At 42.2% G+C, this 22470-nt stretch overlaps 1 protein-coding gene across 1 annotated transcript in view; it reads left to right on the top strand.

Annotated features, from left to right (window-relative positions):
* The first annotated feature begins 18950 nt into the window (after positions 1-18950).
* Positions 18951-22470, top strand: part of EPM2A (EPM2A glucan phosphatase, laforin) — a 167251-nt gene continuing 163731 nt past the window's right edge. Inside the window, exon 1 of the mRNA XM_086708069.1 lies at positions 18951-19144. The gene's annotated coding sequence lies outside the window, so the exon portion shown is untranslated. The remainder of the gene's footprint in view (positions 19145-22470) is intronic.

Raw genomic sequence — 22470 nt, 5'->3', positions numbered from 1 at the left:
AGACACAAGGCTACTACCCTTGTATGCCTGACCCGGCCATTCTCCATCTGAGGAACTAAGCTAGTGTGAGCCTTGTTGCATTTATTGTTCATACTCTGCTGCCTACTCCGGAAAAGAAATTGAGAATGCTTATTTATATAAAAGATAACCATAAAATATGATCGCTAAAAGAATCAATTAATAAATGTTAAGTAGTTAAGGAGATAATAAGTAGATAGTTTAACCTAGTTTTATGCAATTGAGCATTCAGTTTAGCTCTATTGTCACTAGACAAGGAGGGGGGAAGGAAAGAAAAAAAAAGATGGGGGAAGCTGAACAAGAAGAATCCACACAGTTTCTATCACTAGATACAAAAGAAATCAGCAATTCAGAAATGTCTTTATTTTTCCTGTAGGGCAAAATCCCAAGAGGGATATACTTTAAGGATATTTCCACAAAGGGACATAAGTAATAATTATGCAGAGGATGCAGATACATACATACAGCATGTGTTATGAAAGCTGAAGGTAAATTGTTAAAGCTCTCAAAAGGTCCTTCTATGGGCAGGCAACAGAGTGATAATAGCTCCCACTTGTTACATGTTGACACTGCACTAGGGCCTTGCATACGTTTTCTCCAACAGCATTATGGGTAGATGCTATAGATCTTCCACAAATTACCTAAGAGGGACTTGAGAAAGACTGGGGAACTTGGCCAAGTTGTATAGCTAAGACATGGATCCAGGTCTGCCTGATCTAAAAAGTCCATGTTCTTTCCACTTTACCCACCCCAGCATGTACAATTCTGTTGACTTGATATAGAGATAGAAGTAGAACAATCTGAAAAATGCTATTGTGTCCCTACATCTCTATTCACCACTGTCTGAGTCCAACTTTTGACACAATCAGGAGTGCAAACAATTTGAGTTTGAGTTTGCTGAAAAATACCTGTGATACTGGTATCTTGCAGAAGAAAATTCAGATGTTTTCCAAACCAGATCTATAAGAGACATAGGTGAATTTCTTCTAAATGAAAATTAGAGCCAGATATACACCTTGCAAAATGAAGAGTAAGTCACATCCTTGTGCTGACTGTGGGGCTGTGGGGCTGTGGGGCTGACTAGGACTAGAACAAAAGCTTTTCTTCGTAAGCAAGTTGATGCACAAGATTCCACACAACAAAGCTTGGAAGCAATATACATCAGCAAGGACTCTTGCTTGAAAGTGACCAGAAACCCACTTTGAACCAACATAGAAAAAAGAAAAAGAATTAATTATCTTACAAATGTAAAGAAGGCATGAACATCCAAACCACATGAAAAGCAAAGATTCCATTGGTTCTCAGGAAAGGATAGAACCAGGAATCAGTTGGGTCTCAGGAAAGGACAGAACCAGGAATTTCTGTTTCCAGATCTCTCCTCTGTCTTACTTATTCTCTCTGTCTTGCTTGCTATTTGCTCTGTGCCAGCTTTTTCTCACAGGAAGCTAGGCTTTCTCCGTGAGACAGGAAATGTGATCACTCGCAGTCCTCAAGTTTAACATCTCACTTCCATCATAGGATAAGACTGTCTCACCCGTACTACACTCCTGGCCCCAAGAAACAACCAAAGAAAGGCCTGAGCTGGGCAGTTTGGTTTAGTTGCCCATCCCTGGAGCACCCAACACTTCCTCAGAGGCAGAGTTGGTTAGACAACAGTATGAATGCAGTGGAAAGAAAAGCTATTTCCAGAAGATTGAGTTGCTTTTTCCAGAAGAAGGCGGTAGGTTGTTGGTAGAACAAACAGCAAATATACTCCACAAGATTGTCTTGTCTCAGCGACTTCTAAAACCAGAGATTATGAACTGTCAAATTCTTCTATACAGTAAACTTAATCTTTAATTTAACTGATGGATTAAATATTTCATTTGCTAATAACTTATTTTATTACAAAAAAGATTTGAAATCACTTAAAGGGATATATAAAATACATAATCAACTATCAATCCAATGCTAATAAATCATAAGTTACAAATAATATGAAGGTAAGAAATGAAACACAAACATGGAGGGAAAAAATAAAAGTAGAAATGAATTAATTGAAAAATGCAATCATGTTGGCAATTTGAGCTACAGATTTTTCTTTATGGCAGGGAATGGGAAAAAGGAAACTGATTGGAAACACAATTCATGATATCCATAAAATAAAAACAAATTCATTTCACAAGATGAGCAAGACTGTTTGTTATATGAGGATGAGAAAATAAATATCACTGAGGTGTTTCATGAAACAGAGAGTGTGTATTCTAGTAACATGAGTTCCACAGGAGGGTCGAGAGAGAAATTCTTAGTACAATCCCAGGGCATCATACCAAATACAACTCAGGAACAATTTTGCAGGGGATAAAACAATATATTCTGGAAATACATCTCTAAGCTCTTTTTATTTTTTTCATCTCTTAGCTCTTAAGCGATTTAATCCAGTGATAGATCTCATGCATTCATTCGATTAGCAAATATTGTGAAGTACTTACTACTTGCCTGACAGAGATGTTGGGGTTACAGTGAGAACAAAATATAAAGGAATGAATGAAATGTGTATCTTTGCAAAATCATCCACGGACAGACATTGTTTCTCCTAGTTGAGCTTTTAATAGACACTTGAGTAACAAAGAATTCAAGAATGTATCTCTGGCAAGTAGTTGGCAACTCTTCTATGTTGCCAATTAAGGACACATTCATATGGCTCCTGCAGGGAAGAGCTAGGGTAAGAATGGATAACTTGGTCAAAAATAAAGAACTTAAAGACATTTTCTTGAAGCCATTCCACTTCGTGTTGGAGGTGAAGAGGATATTTCCATAGGCCAAACCAAGATTATCCTTAGAAATAATAATAACAAGGAGTTCAAAAGCCCCAAATTTCTCTTCCAGATAATTTGACAGTTACCTTGGTTGACAAAATTATAAATCAACGTACCTGAACGCCAGTCCCAACATTATAAGATTCTTAAAATGCACTCAATTCTTATATTACCAAATTTTGAACTGCTCTCTGACCTAGCCTCCAAAACAGACTACTTGTCAAATGTACATTGACGTCAGTGGACAAGATGTCATGCTATATTGATTCTTAATGATAGTTTAAAGACAGAGTTATCGGCCAAAAATGACTTTGAAGTAGTTATCCTTTTGGGGGATGGGTGGGGAGGCAACAGTTAATAAAACAAATGGTCTGTTAAAGATCCTACATTACGATTGACAAAGGTGTATCATGCATATCTATCAATGTAGTTTCCAAAGATCCATACGCAGGCCTGTGGGGTAGTTCTTTTTTGGGCACATATATCCCGATGGGCCTGCCTGGAATAGGCAGTCACAAAAGAAATATCCCAGAGAACTCAGTGTGTTGTTAATGTTAAATTCACTCATCAAAATGAGGTTAGATAGCATTGACTGCACACCAAAATGACAGTTTGGGTTTGGGTATCATTGAGATTGATCAGCAGATATATAATAATTATTATTATTTAATTATATAATTATACCATATTATAATGATATATATTATATATTGTATATAATTATATTATATTATACATTATACAATTAAATAATAATAATTATTATTATTAATTTTACTGTCACTAGTCAATAAGTTAAGCTGGTCTATGAAACCATTACTGTAATTTCTATAAGGATGTATTCCTTATTTGCTTTGTCAAGAGAGTATGCATCTTATTAATACACCAGTTTATTAACTGTGCCAAATTACTGATTCCATTTAGGAATGAAATTAACCAATCGGTTACTATCCACTCTTATTTTTGCAGGTAGTTTTCTGATAAACTTTGCATCCACATTGAAACTCTGCTACTTATATTAAAATGACAAAGCCTAGCCTGTAGCTCCCTATTAAATCAAAAGATGACAATAAATCAGAAATGATGCAAAAATTCTGAACTTGTTTCTAAGCTTTATTTTTTGTTAGGTATATGAGAAAGAATATAGGAATGATCCAACAGAAGATAAATTTTGCCTGATGCTTGTCCTTGTAAAGGAACAGTCATAGTCTGGCATTTTTGATGCACTCATATATGAGGACTGTTAAGTGAACTCCAATGAATAGATGACTCTATAATTTAGGAAGACAGATGGGTTCCTTATTGTAAATAAGTAGACTGGTTTTTTTGTTTTTGTTTGTTTGTTTAGCTCTTTGTGCAGAAATTGAGGTGAATTAATTCAGGTGATATTCACTTAAAATTTTTTTAATGTTTATTTATTCTGAGAGAGAGAGTGTACATGGGGGAGGGGTAGAGAGAGAGTGAGACACAGAATCCGAAGCAGGCTCCAGGCTCTGAGCTGTCAGCATAGAGCCTGACATGGGGCTCCAACTCATGGACTGTGAGATTATGATCTGAGCCAAAGTCAGATGCTTAACTGACTGAGCCACCCAGTGTCCCCAGGTGATTTTGACTTTAAATTGAGAGTGTCCCCAGGGATCTGTGTCAATCTAAGTTGATTAACCAAACGCTGTAAGCAGTATTATTAGTTCTGTTTAGAGAAAAGTCTATTATAAATTTCCACTAAAAACTTGACTATCCAGGAACCTCTGGGAATTAAATATTCTAAAAAGTCAAGTAATAAAGGTCACCAAGTGTTACCCTTCTCAGCTTGAAAATGATTTGGTTGTAGTTTTTGTTTTGTTTTAACCATTTAAAATGGAAATGTTGATACATACACATGCTTTTGTGTTCTTAAGCAGCATCGTCTGAACATGTCCACTGTTTCTTATATGCCACAAAATGTTATTATAACTCTCAGTTGTAACACTGTCCTCAGGACTGAATGAAGTGTGTAGTTGCAAAATAGATTTTTTGTTGTTGCTGTTTTCTGTCTGAAAAGTACTATCAACCGTAGGCACAGTGTTGCACAGCAGATCTTTTGAATTTATTCATCTTGTGTAACTATAAGCATATACTGGTTACATCGCAGCTCCCTCTTTCCCCCTCCCCCAGCCCCTGGCAACCACTTTTGGGTATATGTCCAAAAATCGAATTCAGGATCTTAAAGAGATATCCACCTTTTCATGTTCATTACAGAATTATTCATAATAATGGATGCCAATTATTCATAATAATAATGCCAAGATATGGAAACAATTCAAATTTCCAGTGATGGATAATTAATGGGCAAAGAAAATGTGGTAGATAGATACAATAGAATATCATTCAGCCTTAAAAAAGAAGGAAACCCTGGGGCGCCTGGGTGGCGCAGTCGGTTGAGCGTCCGGCTTCAGCCAGGTCACGATCTCGCGGTCCGTGAGTTCGAGCCCCGCGTCAGGCTCTGGGCCGATGGCTCGGAGCCTGGAGCCTGTTTCCGATTCTGTGTCTCCCTCTCTCTCTGCCCCTCGCCCGTTCATGCTCTGTCTCTCTCTGTCCCAAAAATGAATAAACGTTGAAAAAAAAATTTAAAAAAAAAAAAAAAAAAAGAAGGAAACCTTGCCATTTGCAATGACACGGATGAACCTGGAGGACACTGTGCTAAGTAATAAATGAGTTGTGGGTTAAATATTGCATGCTTCTACTTACATGAGATACTTAACACAGTGAAACTTTAAAAAAAAATGTACAGTGTTGTTTTTTTTTAATGGAACTTGCTCATTCTATGAAAAAATGAAAAAAAAAAGGCAGAAAAATAAATCTTTGTCAGAAAACTAGGGCATATATGAAAACTCAGCATGAGCTGTTCTTCAAATCCCCAGATGGTTTTGCACACACCCGCTCACATCTCAATTGGAAATCCATCGTGTCTGGCATCAGTCGGTGCTTCCACACACTTGGTCCACCACTAAGCTAGTTCTAGCCTGATAGTAAGATAAGAAGTCCTGAGCTTCTGAGCTATTATTAACACAGAATCACCACATAGTCTTACATTAGCCTAAGAAAAATTAATGTTTGGCACCAGCTGTAGCCTTCTGCAAGTTTCTGCCATTTGTGATCTGTTACTAGAAATGTTCATTGCCTTGCGTGTTTAGATCTCTTTCTCTTCTATTTAGTGTGGCTATACCTATTGGATTTTATTTCAGGTCATCTTGCTTCAAACTCTTGAATATGCAAGTGGATTCATAAAGGAAGATAGTAGACACATATATTGGATCTTATTACAGAATAGTTAATGATTTTATGCTACCGGGTCCTTTGTGATGGAGATATGTTTATTAATTAAAAAACAAACAAAAAAAAACCTCCCAGGGTATATGGTCGGCAGGCTTTTAGTATGCCTCTGTTTTTCATTCCCAAGAGAGTCAGGGAGGACAAGAGGCTGGATGGGACGGCCAGGGCCACAGGCAGTGGGAGACCACACTAGTGGACCAGGACCAGCCTGGCTCAAGCCAGAGTAGGAGGCCGCCGGCAACAGTCCCTCCAGAAACAGAAAGAGCTGGCAAGGGAGCTGGGGTCACGCAGCCAGAGGCTGCAGGTCAGGGGAGGTGACAGCAGAGTGTAGCCTATCAGAGTTCTCAGGACGGAAGGCTCGGCCCTGGCCCTGCCTTTCTCTGTGACCAGGCCTTCTTCAAGTGCTAGTATTTCAGGTGCTGATTCCAACTGCATTGCTTTCCCTCCCCACCTCCAGGGCTTCCGAATGGCAGTGGATTCCTTGGTGTTTGCCCCTTCAGCAGTTCAATCTGAGTCTAAAGTTGATATTAATCAAATAGTTAACCAGTGTTAATGAGGGCAAATTGCAGAAACGTTATCAATAAACAGTTTGGACTGACTGATTTTTATGAGGGTCATGGGATTTTTTTTTTCATCAAGTGGCTTATTTCCAAACATAATCTCAAAGACTTTTTTCTTGTATTAAAAAGTAGTAAGTAATGTTTTTGTTTTTGTTTTTGTTTTTGTTTTTAAGTTTATTTTGAGAGACAGAGAGAGAGAGCAAGCGGGTGAAGGACAGGCAGAGAGAGAATCCCAAGCGGGCTCCACACTGTCAGTGCAGAGCCCGATGTGGGGCTCGAACTCACTAACTGTGAGATCATAACCTGAGCTCAGATCAAGAGTCACATGGTTAACCGACTGAGCCATCCAGGTGCCGCAGAGAGTAATGTTTCCTTCATGTGTAGTTGATAGTAGAACACTTTTATGGCATGCTTTATTATTCAAATGGTTTGCGAATGAAATGGGACACAAAACCATGATTTTCTAAGTCTCAAATACAGCAAAATTTTAATACAATGTAGATGAGTTTTTGAAATGCCTTTCAATCTTAAAATTTTAATCTTTTTTTTTTTTTTTTTTCAACGTTTATTTATTTTTGGGACAGAGAGAGACAGAGCATGAACGGGGGAGGGGCAGAGAGAGAGGGAGACACAGAATCAGAAACAGGCTCCAGGCTCCGAGCCATCAGCCCAGAGCCCGACGCGGGGCTCGAACTCACGGACTGCGAGATCGTGACCTGGCTGAAGTCGGACGCTTAACCGACTGCGCCACCCAGGCGCCCCCTTAAAATTTTAATCTTAAAAACAAAACGATCTTTTTAATGCACCTCAATCTGAGCAGGTCTGTCCAACTGCGAACTAAGTGTTTTCTTTGTTTCCCCTCCTGGGACCTACTTATCCCCAGACGTCCCTCTCCTCTTCCACCACCACACACCCTTGTCCCTGACCCATGAATCCCCACTTCCTATAGGATGGGTTCAGGATCTTGTTCCCGATCTTTCCATCCCCCAAAGCCTCCTCGATTATCTATCCCCCTTTCCTCCTCTCTCCACAGGCACTCAAAGTTTTAAACAGTTTCCTTGTCACCCTAAGAAGTTATGATTTCACTTACAAGTGAGGAAACTTGATCCTTTATTAGCCTGTTTATGAGGTATAGCAGCTATGCAGAAATAGGGTTTCCTGGGCGACCTCATTCAGAGTTGGTGGTTGTGAGCGCCACGGCTCCAGAAAGAAACCACTGGAAACACTGAGAAAAGAGGTTCTCAGTTCCCCACAGCATTGCTGCTCTTTTCAATGTAAGGTGCTGCTCAGAGTGGCCCGGGTGCCAGATGGTAGGTTTACTAAACCCCAGTTGTTCTGACTGTAATGACTAACATTGACCTTGGGCAGCAGTTCGTGTCTGCTTTCGGTGTCTTCTTTTACAAGATGATGGGTTAATCATCTCCAAGGTCCAACTTATTTGCACATCTTGTTCCTGCAAGAGGACAAATACAGAATCAGGGGATCCCAGCTCTACCTCCAGTTCTGTGTGGCAAGACCTGGAGGTCGAGTTGCTTCAATGCTCTTTGTCCCTATTTCCCCAAATGCTAAGTAGGGACCCTTGAGTAAGTCACGAAAGTGACAGTGGAGTTACAATAATTAGATTATAATGGTTTAAGATATTTATTTTTTAAAGTTTATTTATTTTTGACAGAGAGACAGAGAGAGCATGAGGGGGGGAGTAAGGGAGGGGGAGAAGAGAGACAGGGAGACAGGCTCTGTCAGCACAGAACCCACCACAGGGCTCGATCTCTTGAACTGTGACATCATGACCTGAGCAGAAATCAAGACTCAGACGCTTAACCAACTGAGCCACCCAGGCGCCCCTAAAGTAATTTAAAATATATTTTACACTTGTAAAGGGCTCTTTACCTAAAATTAGCCTAGCTGAATTGTACTTATCAAGATAGATTCATCTGACTTTTGGGGCAAAGACTTTCACTTTGCTAGTGAAAGTAGGACAATAGTGTCCATGCCGGGACTTCAAGAACTGAGGCAAGAGCAGGGGATCAGAGGGAAGAATAGATTTCCTGACTTGGTGTGAGGTCCAGTCTCATCCCTTCTGGCCCAGGGCACCTGCCTTTACAAAAGCAAAGTCTGGCTGAGGCCAGAAGCTGTTGTAGATATTCACAGGTTCAAATGTGCCTCGGAGGCTCTTAGGGAATAAAGAGGACTTTCTGGAATAGCTCCTCATCTCAGGGAATTATTTTACAACCTCCCCCTCATCCCTGATCCTGAGATCTGTCTTCTCAGACATCTTAGGTCAACTCAATTCAAGGATGCTTTTTGTTTGTTTGTTTTAAGGATGCTTTGAAGTTGCTGTTCATGTTATGCCAAGTCAGGACCTTCTTAGCCATGAGTTTCTACAACCATTAAATCAGGTGCACTTACTTTGATGCACTTGGCATTAAGGCCATCCCTGAATAGTACTATTTGCCTTCTGTCTCTTTCTGAAGCCTACTTTCTCAAATTTCACAAATGTTTATATTCTTTAATAAACATTAAAAGATTTTAGCCAAATGTGGGAAGCAGCTGAGAGTTATTCTAGTGCTGAGGCATCAGTCAGTTCTATTTTTCCAAAGAACATTGTTACGTGATTTCACTAAGGAAAGGAAGAAATAGAAGCATATGTTGTTTATAATGTTTCCCTGCACATGATAAGCAGAGAGATTCTGGAGGGGCAGAATCAGGGTGTGGCCAGCTTATTCAATTCTGGAATGTCTGAGGGAGACGTGGGTACAGATTAAATACCCCAAGACGATGAGGCATTTCCATTGTAGTGACATAGGTTTTAATGAATGACCCACACAGGCTTGCATTTGGTCTTTCCAAATCACATCGGAAATGAAATTAAGCGTCTGATAAGCGATCTGTAAGTCAGTTTAGGGTTAATTTAGTTTTTGTGTCAGTGTGTTTGTTTTCAATGTCTTCTTAATTAAATCACAGTATGTGGGAGCCAGGTCCTGGATGCAGGCCTTGGTTCAGAAATTGATTTTACTGTCCTTCCTATTTATAAAATACGGGTGATATGAACAGTCATAATGCCTTGGGGAACATATAATGTCCATGAAGCTAGCTCCAGAAATTCTGTGAGAAGGATATCAAGGGCAGTTAACTTTGGTTCTTCCTTTGTGTCCAAGAAACTCAATAAAATGTCTACGTGAAACAAAATTTTCCCAGGAAACTCCAGGCAAATTGGGCATGGTGATGTCAGCATTGTATGCTATGCAGTTCTGATTATGCCAGAATCAATGTGCAATCTGCATAAAACACACACACATACAGACTTAGACTTAGGGTGGTTGGGTGGAAAATTTAGCTTTTCATCCGAGGCCATAGGTGGAACAAAGGGGAGGTGAACTTTCACAGCTAAATTTGGAGACCTCTGCCACCCCATCCAGTCCCGTTCACCATCCTGAGGGTGCTGAGAATCTCCCACTCCCACACCTCAGATCTTCTATTGCTGCCAAATGTCCATAATCCTTAATAAAGTACTCCAATTCCAGGGTTATCTGTCTTTTAATAGGTGATTCTAGAAGACCTCATAATCTTCAAAGGAACACATTGGTAATTTTGTGTCCTACTTGACTTTCACACAGCTACATGGACCTCAGACTTTCCACTCTTGCGGGAGAGGACAAGACACATCTCTTGCCTCAGTTTTCCTCAAGGGAGACAGTCCAGAGAGAAACCAGATACAAGCCACTTGCCAGATACAAGCTTCAGCTTTGTAAACTGATAGAAATGAAGAATACTCTTACCCTTTAATCGTTTGAATACTGGAAAGATGATTAGAAAGGCCCACTCCTTTCTAGGTCTTTCTGTTCTCTCATCTATTCTCTAAAAGACATGTAATTCTTCTTCGAATGAGACAACTCCCCTAAGTTTGCATTTTTACTTTCCAGACTTATCTGATAGAGTTTTTCCTACTAAAATGACTTGACCTACCTTGAGTGATCATTAGTATCAACTCATAATTAGTGATTTGCTTACACACATTTTTTTTCTTCAGCCCCATCTTCCATACTCTGAACACATCCTGAATTATTTACATAGCTAAAGAGTAATGTTGGTTAATTTACTTATGTAGGATATTTTCTGTCTTAGCAAGATAAATCAACTTAGCTTGCCATTCAGATATTTATCTCCCTGGAAGTAGAAAATCACACACCCTGAGGACCAGCTTGCCTTTGCTCCCGGAAATGTGCTATAGTAGCTGTGGGCAGGGAAGGTTCTGGCCCAATATTATTATGCATCCTTTTTCCATCACTGTCAAGTATAAGGTCAGGCAAGAGAAAGGTCTGTGAAAACTGTACTGTCATCTCCAAGTAGGAAGAAATAAGAATTTATATGTATTGGGGTAACACAAATGTCATTTAGCAAATGCTAATTTAACATCAACTATATCATCCTCCACTGGATTCTGGGGATAGAAGAATACACAAGATAGACAACAGATCCCTCTCCTAGGCCATTGGGGGTTGCCTGATTGACACTAAAAGGCTTAAAGGAAGGAGTCAGGTACAATTCTTTTTAAAAAAATTTTTTTTAATGTTTATTTATTATTGAGAGAGACAGAGACAGAATGTGAGTGGGTTAGGGGCAGAGAGAGAGGGAGACACAGAAGCAGAAGCAGGCTCCAAGCTCTGAGCGGTCAGCACAGAGCCCGACACGGGGCTCGAACTCACGAGCTGTGAGATCATGACCTGAGCCAAAGTCGGACGCTCAACCAACTGAGCCACCCAGGCGCCCCAGGTACAATTCTTAATGGTAGGACTTACTGCCCTTCAGAGGCTCATCTCACAGGCTGGCTTAGTTGTTTCCGGTTTTCCCAGGGGTTCGTCACATATGCTCAAAAATAAATACACTGATGTGGGGCATCTGGGTAGCTCAGTCATTAAGCGTCTGACTTCTGCTCAGGTCATAATCTCGCAGTTCATGGGTTTGAGCCCTGCGTCGGGCTCTGTGCTGGCAGCTCAGAGCTTGGAGCCTGCTTCAGATTCTGTGTCTCCCTCTGTCTCTGCCCCTCCCCTGCTCATACTCTGTCTCTCTGTCTCTGTCTCTCTCTCTCAAAAATAAACATTAAAAAATTTTTAAAAATAGAAATAAAAAATAAACCCACTGATGAGCCTCTGCCTGGGTGCCTCTTCATTGCGCATTGGCTTACGGGAGACGCTGAGTGTCTGCTTTCTGTGTGGACATGGCCCCCCTGGCTTCCACAGGCTCCCCTGCAGCTCCTCCCAGTTCTGTAGCAAAGTTGCCCTGGTGGTAGTACACAGATGGGAACAAACTTCCCTCTGTCCTGCACAATGTTATAATTTGTCACTTGGGTTTGAAGCAGCACCGAAACAGCTCTCTCAGTTTCTGCCTCCTATACCTTCCTTGCTAAGATGCCTGACTGGACTTCTAGAATCTGCCTGAGGAAAAGACACCCAGCACTACTGAGTGCCCATATGTACTGGGCACTGTCCTAAGCACTTTACTTAGAATAGATGAAGCTCATTGAAGTTTCTCAACAGCCTATGTTGAGCGTGGGCAGGGAGTGCTATTATGTTTCCCGTTTTAGAGATGAGAAAAATAAGGTGGACTCTATTGGTTGTTTATTGCTACACAACAAACAACCACAAAGTTAGTGGCTTAAAACAACAAATGCTTACTATATCACATTTTCTATGTGTCCGGGCATGGCTTAATGGGGCCTCTGTTCAAGGTCTCTCACAAGACTGCAGTCAAGGTGTTGGCTAGGGCTCAGGTCTCAACTGAAGGGCTGGCTGGGAAAGATCTGTTTCCAATCTCATGTACACGGTTGTTGGCAAGATTCAGTTCCTTTGGTATGTTGAATCGAGGGCCTTGATTCCTAGGCGGCTGTTGTCCAGTGGACACCCTCAGTTCCATGTCACATGGGCCTCCCCAGCATGATGACTAGTTTCATCAAAGCCCGCAAGGGGAGAGTCTTCCAGTGAGGCAAACGTCACAATCTTTTGTAACCTAATTATGGAAGTGATAGCCCAATGCCTTTGACATAGTCTACTGCTTAGAAGCAAGTCACATCTCCTGCCCCCACTCAAGGTGGAGATTATACAGATGTATACATACTAGGAGACATGGGTCATTTGGGGCCATCTCAGAGTCTGTGTGGCAGTAAGGAGAGGGTAAATAACTTACTTAGTCTTAACCCTTTTGGGCTAATGTAACAAAGCACCACTGACCGAGTGGCTTATAAACCACAGACATTTCTCCCCCCCCCCCCCCCCCCCTCACAATTCTAGAGGCTGGGAAGTGGAAGATCATGACACTGGCAGATTTAGCGTCTGGTAAGAACCCACTTCGCTATAATCTCACGTGGCAGAAGGGGCCAAGGAGCTCTGTGGGGTCTCTTTATAAAAACACTAATCCCATTCACAAGGGCTCTGCCCTCACTACCTAGTCACCTCCCAAAGGCCCTGCCTCCTAATACTATAACCTTGGAGATTAGGTTGCAACATATGACTTTTAGGGGGAACACAAACATTCAATCCATAGCACTTGACCACATTCGCTACTAATAGATAAGCCAGCATTTGAGCACAGGAAGTGCAGTTCCAGAGGAAAGTGAGACTCAAGTGGTTTGGGAATTGGCTACCCGTAGAAATAAGTTTGTACTTCTAGTTTGTCATCTTTTGGATGAGTCACTAAAACAAGGGTTGCTGAAGATGTAGGCTTTTTTGTAGTTGATATTTTACCCCACACAGGTTTTCCAAAAAATGTGAAAAAAACATTAGGTGGCTTTGACACAACTATCTAAATTTCCAGGAGCTTTTACAAAAATAATCAGAAGAAACGGTACCACGACTGCCTCCATTTTCAGGCAGCAACAACGACGGGCTAGAACTAAGTAAAAACTTAGTAACGCTGCGCTGCTCTGATTCCAACAACTCCCTTTGAGCCCAATTGTTGTTACTAGCATGCCATTTAGCTGTAGGCATTCAACTTTGCTACTAGTGCAATTGGAGCACTGGATCGTGAACTCATTTGTGGGCAAATTTAAAGTGGTTTCTCCCAGATATCTAACACATCTGAAATTGCTTTGAATAATGTGAAATTTATACATAGACATTAAAGATCACCTCCAAAATGCGAGGTTAGCCTCACAAAATTACATTTAGATTTGTAGACAATTGATTAAGATTACTTCTTCGCTACCCCCTCTTGAGAGAAGGCTACCTGCTTATCTGCTCGTGTACCATCTAGTTCCATCTAGTGGTAGCTGACTGAAATATAAATGCAACACCTTGGAGGCACTCAACAGCCTTCCTGGAAATAGAATTATTTATGTGTTCCTTTATTTGGACAATGGGCATATATTCTGTATGCTAGGAATTATATTAATAAACCTAATTATAATAACTGAAATTATGAACCATTGAAGTGCACATGATAAATAATTTCAATAACGTCCTAGAGTGAGTCCTGTGGCATACAGGAACACTACCTGGGTCTTCTACATTTTCCAACATTCCATGCTTCCTTGGTTCAAATTCCCTTGATTATTTACATAAAACTGCAAGGTTGATTTGGGGTTATGAATACTATCCTTGGCAGGCTCTTTCTAAATTACCATATAATTGCATGTTAATTGTCATATTCTTTATCCTTGAAAGAAACTTATATAGAAATTATAATTACAGCTATTAGATTCTAAACTCTGGCAATTAGGTGATTCAAACTGGCTCCTTCCCTCTTACAATTCCTTAGGAGCATATCACAAAAGAGGAATGGTATTTCCCACCGCAGTCCCAGCTGGGAATTCTGATTGTCCCATGATTTCACAGCTGCAAATCAGCCCCCACCCTCTTACACTTGTCTCTGGCCAATGATGCTTTCTTTAATTAGTACATGACTTAACTTCAGTCCTGACTTATCTGTTGCCTTGGTCCCTGGGCTACCTGAGTGTGGGCTGCTCTAACTGGGAAATAATACCTTCTTGTACATTGATGTTATTTGCCCGACATTGAACAAAGGGAAGAACGATTCGTCTGGCTGTTGAGTTTGCTTTATCAACTGAATTTGCATCCTCTGGCAACTTCTCTCTCTTATAATCTAGTCTGGTGTCTAGGCTTTGTACTTCTATTTGTGGTGTTATTATATTCTTATAGTTCTTTTATCTCCCCCATCCTGAGAATGGCCTCTAGAAAAAATCATGAGGCTGCACCAGTTTGCATTCCCACCAACAGTGCAAGAGGGTTCCTGTTTCTCCACATCCTCTCCAGCATCTATAGTCTCATCTATAGTCTCTTTGTTCATTTTAGCCACTCCGACTGGCGTGAGGTGATCATTGGGTGTTGTATGGAAACCAATTTGACATTAAATTTCATATGTAAAAAAAAAAAGAAAAGAAAAACCACCAGGCGCTGTGCTTCATCTAAGCCAGTGTGAAACAGCCTGCAGACTGTGGTTTAAGGAGCTGTAGGGCCCTCCTTTTTTTGAGGCAGTATGTAGGTCAAGCCTACTCAATTGTAAAACATTAAAATGCACGTGATAGGGGGTGGGTGGCTCAGTTGGTTGAGTGTTCAACTTTGGCTCAGGTCATGATCTCACGGTTTGTGGGTGCGAGCTCTGCATCGGGGTCACTGCTGTCAGCCTAAAGCCCACTTCAGACCCTCTATCCCTCTCTCTCTGTCCCTCTCCTGCTCTCTCTCTCTTTCTCTCTCTCTCTCTCTCTCTCAAAAATAAATAAACATTTTAAATAGATAAATAAACATTAAAATACATGTGATAGATAATTTCAACAATGTCCTATAGCAAGACCTCTTTTTTTACTTTAAATTTCCAGGGTCCCTTTCACTCCCCTGGGTGATTAAGCCACATAGATAATAGCTTTGCTGTAGAAGTCTATGTCAACTACATGTATACTAGAGAAGAGAGCATAGTTGAGGAAACCTGTGATTCCTGGCATTTCTCTCTTCTGGCCCCTGAAGTTTTAGATAAATTTCCTTGAAAACATAGAGAAAGCTACCTGAGGGGTTAGAACATAGGACAGAAAATGAAAGTGGGGATAGGATGAAATGACAGAAGTACATATTTGGTTTTTGAAGTAGCAAATATTCATTAAGTGTCTACATTATGCATGGTAGGATATTGGACACTGAGGGGAGATATAAAAACAACGCAAAACATGTTTCCAGGGGCTCGAGATGATCTGCAAGCTGACATTTATTTGTGAAACAGTTAACAACGGCATGAGGCACAAGTCAAAGTGCTGAAAATAAATGGTATGTGCTACAGAAGTCTCTCATCGAGGACATGGGGTGAGAGCTTAAGAGCGAAGAAGTTCAGGCACTATCCTTACATGGGCACAGGTGACTTAGAATTGGGCTATGTATGGTATTTGGTGGAGAAAAGAAGAAACTAATCAGGCTAGAATGATTTTCTCTGAGCAATTGAAGGCAGGAGTTGAGACTTTAGCCACAGACACTAGTCTTTATACATATCTGAATAGAGACATAACATAGAAACACTGGAGGAGGAAAGACGAGTTAGGGAACAGCAGAAAGCCAAATTTGCCTAGGATGATAACTAGGAATGAATGGGAAAGACAGGAAGAAAGGATTTTTTTTTCTTTTCTTTTTTTTTTTTTTTTGGTTGCCTGGACATGGAAAATTACTGAGATGGAAGGGGCAAAGAAGACTGAAGTTTACAGCCTGAATGACTCAGCTTGTGGGGGTGACCCAGTCAGTATCAGTTAGATGATTTAGTAAAGGGGAAAGCCCCAGAATTTTAACAAGTACAATCACAGAGTCATGAGGTGGTTTTGTTTTTGTTTTTTTTTTTTAAGATTTTTTTTTTTATTTTTAGAGGGAGAGAATGTGAGCTGGGGAGGGGCAAAGGGAGAGAGAGAGAGAAAGAGAGAGAATCTTAAGCAGGTTCCACACTCAACACAGAGTCCAACACGGGGCTTGATTCCACAACCCTAGGGTCATGAGTTGGGCTGAAATCAAGAGTCAGACACTCAACTGACTGAGCTACTTAGGTGCCACAGAATCATGAGGCTTTAAAGCTAGAAAGGGCATCTATTCTAGCCCCTTCATTCTGCAAGAAAGCAACTGAGGCATTGACTTGACTCAATCCAGGATAGCAAACAGGGTAGCATAAGAATGTAGCCACATCTGGGGCGCCTGGGTGGCGCAGTCGGTTAAGCGTCCGACTTCAGCCAGGTCACGATCTCGCGGTCCGTGAGTTCGAGCCCCGCGTCGGGCTCTGGGCTGATGGCTCAGAGCCTGGAGCCTGTTTCCGATTCTGTGTCTCCCTCTCTCTCTGCCCCTCCCCCGTTCATGCTCTGTCTCTCTCTGTCCCAAAAATAAATAAAAAAACGTTGGAAAAAAAAATTTTTTTTAAAAAATAAAAAAAAAAAAAGAATGTAGCCACATCTGTATCTTCTCTTACCAGGTCATCCTGTCTGTTCCACTATCCTTTCTGCCCAGTTCTCTGTCTCTTAAACTATGGACTGAGGACCAGAGTCCATCAGCAGCCAAATATGACCAAATAAGAAAAAAACAGACTGAATTTTTTAAAACGCTAAATTTATTCATTTAAAAAACTGACCTTTACTCTGCGACTGTGTCCGGGCTAATGGTCATTTATGAAATGAGGAATTGATACAAGTGGTGCAATTTTTACTGTCTTAGCATAGTAAAAATCTACTAATCAGGGTGCCCGGGTGGCTCAGTGTGTTAAGGGTCTGACTCTTGCTTTTGCTCAGGTCATAATCTCACAGTTCTGGGTTCAGCCTCACTTTGGACTCTGTGCTGACAGCACAGAGCCTGCTTGGGATTCTCTGCCTCTGCTCTCTCTCTCAAGAACAAATAAATATTTTTTAAAAAGCTAGTAATCTAGGGGCGCCTGGGTGGCTCAGTCGGTTAAGCGTCTGACTTCAGCTCAGGTCACGATCTCGCCCTCCGTGAGTTCGAGCCCCACGTCAGGCTCTGGGCTGATGGCTCAGAGCCTGGAGCCTGCTTCCGATTCTGTGTCTCCCTGTCTCTCTGCCCCTCCCCCGTTCATGCTCTGTCTTTCTCTGTCTCAAAAATAAAAAATAAAAAAGCTAGTAATCTAAGTTCTTTCTTCATTTTTTTATAGTGCCCTTTAAAATCTAAGTCTGAGAGTCACTTCTCCGCAGGAGGGCAAATTGGGAGTGATCTATATTTTCCAAGAAAATATAGATAAAAATGTAGCCACAAAAAGCATTACAAAACAGTGTTTTCAGGTCCCTGCCCCCACCCAGGAGGCCAGGATTAGAGCCATTTTCTCTTTATCACAGTTGTCTTGCGCTGGGAGTGGGCAGGAGCCCACGGAATGGACACAGGTGTACGGGTGAGGGAATGAGAGGTACCCCCACCCCCAACCCAGGATTCTGAATCCGTTTCCTGGCCTAGACCAGGGCTTAGTGGTAGTACCGGGATAATGAACCCCAATTCTTTGATATGGCCATCTGATATTTCTTTAATCCTCAATCATTTGTAAAGTCTCCAGCAGAAGTGGCTTCAAGGCATCCTTCCAGCTAGATTGTCACTTTTCCATGCAGACAACCTTGCTGCTGTGGTCTGTGTGTGTAGAATGCCTCTGTCCCTTACAGAAATAGACCTGCCTGGGCTCCAGTGAAGCCTCGCAACGCCTGAATCCTGGGCTGAGCTCAGTCCCGGGGTAGGTGGAACACTACAAGGGTCACTAAGCTACAGGACTCAGGTGCACTGAGTTAGCAGGCACAAAGGTTTGCGGCAGCATCTTCAAAGATTCAGCGAGAGCTGCTCGCTTCTTCCTGAATATGACGTAAAGGGCAAGAGCACCGCACCGAGAATTAAGGGATCTGGCAGCTTATCCTACAATGTAGGGAGGGAAACAAGACACCGTACTTGGGCCTGCTTCCTCAATTCCAACAGTACAGGTCTAGGATTCCCTGCAGGAATACAAGATTCCAACAGGATTTGAACTAGCACCGTCACGGCGGAGCCACGTGGGGCCCAGTGGGAATCCCCTGGCTGGGCGCTCGGAGCCCAGGACTGCAGAGACTCTACTCCCCCGCTCCGCGTGGAGCATCAGTGGGCGGTGTGCGCGTCCCCGTCGGACTCAGCGTGCGCGTCCCCGCCGGGCTCAGCGTGCGCGTCTCCGCCGGGACTGCAGCCGCCGCCGAGGCCGGGCCCGGTCGGGTGGGCGGGGCCGGGCGGGGCCGAGCGGGGCGGGGCCGAGCGGGGCGGGGCGGGGCGCGCGGGGAGGGCTGCCGCCAGGGGAGGAGGCGGAGGAGCTGGAGGAGAGGAGAAAAGGCGGCGGCCCGGCGGGGCTGAGAGGCCCGGAGAAGGAGGACTGCACGGGGGGTGTGGGGCGCCGAGCGGCCGGGACCGCGCGGAGCAGCCGGGCACGGCGGCCTCGGCAGCCAAGGCCTGGGCCGCGGTTCGGCCGCGCGGGGCGGTGAGTGTCGGGAGGCCGGCGGGGGAGGCCGGCGCGGCGCGGGCTGCGCCGAGGACGGAGGCGGCGGCCGGGCAGTGCGAGGCCCGCGGCCGGGGCGGCGGCGGCCTCGGGGGGCGGCGGGCCGGGCCTGGGCGGAGTAAACACGGCCCGCGCCGGCCTCGCGGGTCCCCGGCCGGCCTGGCCTGGCGCGCCCACAGGGCGTCCGCGGCGTGGGCGTCCGCGCAGGTCGTCCTGCCCGGCCCTCGGGGGGGGCAGGCGGTCAGCAATGGCGACCCACGCGCGAGCCGCGACCCCCGTGTCACCTGGCTGGCGTGTCCGTCCGTGTGCCGGGGTGGGAGGGGTGAAGCGGGGGGTGAACTTGGGAAGCCCTCCGAACCTTGAAAGCCCGGCTTCTCTTTCCTTTTGCCGTTGGGAAACTTGGGTTGTTTGGGGACAGACGGGTTAAAGGAAGATTGGGAGGCATTATTTACTGTCTTCACGGGATGAGTGAAGTTGGTAACTTTTCCATTCATGGTAGTGAGCGGATCTTAGCCTTAGCCTCTGAGAGCCCTTGTTAAAGAGAAACTTCCTGATTTTCTGGATCTGAGGGGTATGACCATTTCCAAGTTATTTGTGTCCTGTCCGTGGAACAGTGCTTGGAAGGAGGCCACGGAGTGCACGTTGAATTCAAAGTAACCTCCTTTGAGTAGGTTTTTAACGTGTGTATTTGGGAGGATAGAGACAGACGGGCAGAACAGTATGTTGTTTACCATGGTTCTTGCACTCCGTTCCCCTCTCTTGTTTTTCTTTCTGAGCTCTGTCGTAAGTCCCAGATAAAAGATGGTTGGGAAGGAATTGACCTTTTATTCCGTAATTACTTTGTTGACTCTGATCCAAGAGGAAGCTATTTATGGGCATTCTGATATCCGTGTAGATTAACTTAAAACTCTTTAAATACAAACCTCCCAAACTTTAAACTTGATTTTATTATTATTTTTTTTTTTGCTGCATTTCAATACTGTGTTGTATCCTTTAGAGACCTAGTAAGTTACATGAGCAGATTTTTGCCTTTGCTCATATTTGCTAAGGTTTTACAAAGTAGCACTCCAGTTTTCGACGCAGCAAAGGGAAAAGAATAGCATAAAATGTATGTTTAGGATTTTTCTAAGGGTTTAATTTTTCAGTATGCAGTTTTCGCTGAATCACTGTTCTTTATGCTTAGTCACTGTTTCTTACTCCAGAAGCCTAATTGAGGATAACTGAGGATAACATGGTGTTTTGGCAACTTTTACATTGCCAACTTGTTTTTGCCTAGTACTTTAATGCAGTGACATAAGCTTTTTTTGTGGTTCTGGACTTGTTAGCGGGTGGAGTTCTGTGAGTGTTACCAGAGAGCTGAAGTTTCTGGTATAGGCAAACTTTTATGCATTCCAAGTGTGCTAGGTGTTTAATTTCAACCCAGTATTTCTCCCTGTCGGCCATTGGAGACTTTTAAAAAATACAAAGTATCCTAATACAATACCTATGAAAGAGTGGTAATACTTTGAGATAATGTATATAGTTAGAGGGGTACTTTAAGGTCACCACATATGCGTGTTTACTCTTTGATCTAGTATATTACAGAAATGTGACTTTCAGTGGGGTAAGCCCTGTGCTATTTTGTATGATTTTGGATACATCTTTTAACTGAGTTCCTATGCCTGTTTCATTAAAAGGACATTGTATTTGTAGAATTCTTTGACAAAGTCTTCAATGAAAAGGCTATATAAAATATTTAATTTCAATTTCAGTTTGATGAACTATGCGAGATGAACTATGAACTATGTTCAGTTTGATTGAACTTTGTGAGAACTATGTGAACCATTAGACTAATGGTTTTTATGCTGTAAGCAGTTAGATAATTACAGACATACCCCAATTAAAACCCAGTCCAGAAATCTTTTATAAAAAGGATAGGTCTTGTTGTGTGTGTGTGGATAATGTTAACATAGGTTGTTTCCTCATACGGTTGCTTTTGGTAAGCTTTATAATTATAAATGACTTGATATAAAACATTATTTTACATTAAGCTTTGTGTATGTAGATGTGGCTGTTGTGTAAAGTGAAGTACATCTTTTTCTGAGGAATACATTGTATCCTGTTGGGCGCATATAATTATAACTAACCTTTATAGAGTTCCAGGTTGTTTTAACAATAGGGTAATAGCCTCAAGGTCACAAAGCTGAGATTCCTTAGAAGCCCATTCCCCTCTGCCATGATGCTCATTTCAGTAAGCTGAGTACCACCATTTGGGTGGATTATTTTTATCTGAGTATCTGCTCAAATAGGTCTGGTCTGAGTATTAAGTATTTGTTAATATTATTTTAATTTAAGTCTGTAATAGTTTCATTTGCTTATTTAGTGGAGAACATTGCAAGTAGTTAGAACTTCACTTTGGAATAAACTACTCATGACCATATTTAGACTAGAAGATATATGTTTTGATTATATCAAAAGGGGAATAGTTAAAAATTTGAAAAGAAATTCCATATAATTAGGTCATGATTCTATAAATAAAAAGGCCGAACCAAAATCGAATACAAAGAATGTATACAGTGTAACCCATTTAGCCATTTTGGACTCATCAGGAGGGCATGTGCTTTGAGTTGGAAGTTTAATGATAGAGGATTTTAAATCTTGCCTAGTCACTGCCACCCCCCCTCCCGCTCCTTTTTAAACCAGTGAAATAAGATGTCCAACTGAGGTTATAGATTTATTATGGTCTTTAATACTGATTGCGCTTGATCTGCAAATCACCCAGCAGGTGTTTCTATTTAATATTACTTGTACAGTTAATTGTATTACTATGACCAGTGCCTCCAACTGTAGCATGAGACTTGCTTGGAGCCACTTATAACTGATTGCTAAATGTCAGATTTCAGTTGTAGACTTGCTTGTGTTAACCAATTGAACATGTCTGTCTATTGTTCCTTTTCAGCCTTACATTGAAACAACATTTTATTGTTTAAGTGGAATTCTGTTTCATCTAGTACCATAGTAGCTGTAACATTAAGCAGTAGGCTGATGCCACTTCCTTTTTGGAGCTTCTTAACCATATAGCTACTCAGGCACATGCACATGTGCACACACCTCCACCTCTCTCTGCTTTTCTTTTTGAAACGGCACAGAGTCGATTAGGGAGTTAAAATAGTGGGACAATATACAGGCAAACATTTACGCCTGTACCTTTTATGACTATTATTTTTTAAGATTTTAAAATAACGAGGGGTTGAAATCAACCTTCTTTGACTTCCTTTTCCCTTTGATTTGCTTTTTTCATAGTCAGTTTACTCTGTATATAATGCTTG

The sequence above is a fragment of the Puma concolor genome, chromosome B2, assembly GCF_028749965.1.
Source record: "Puma concolor isolate L17-30 chromosome B2, mPumCon1.1.hap2, whole genome shotgun sequence".
Lineage (NCBI taxonomy): Eukaryota > Metazoa > Chordata > Mammalia > Carnivora > Felidae > Puma > Puma concolor.
Note: the sequence above shows the minus strand (reverse complement) of the source record. Positions and strands in the feature narration are given on the sequence as shown.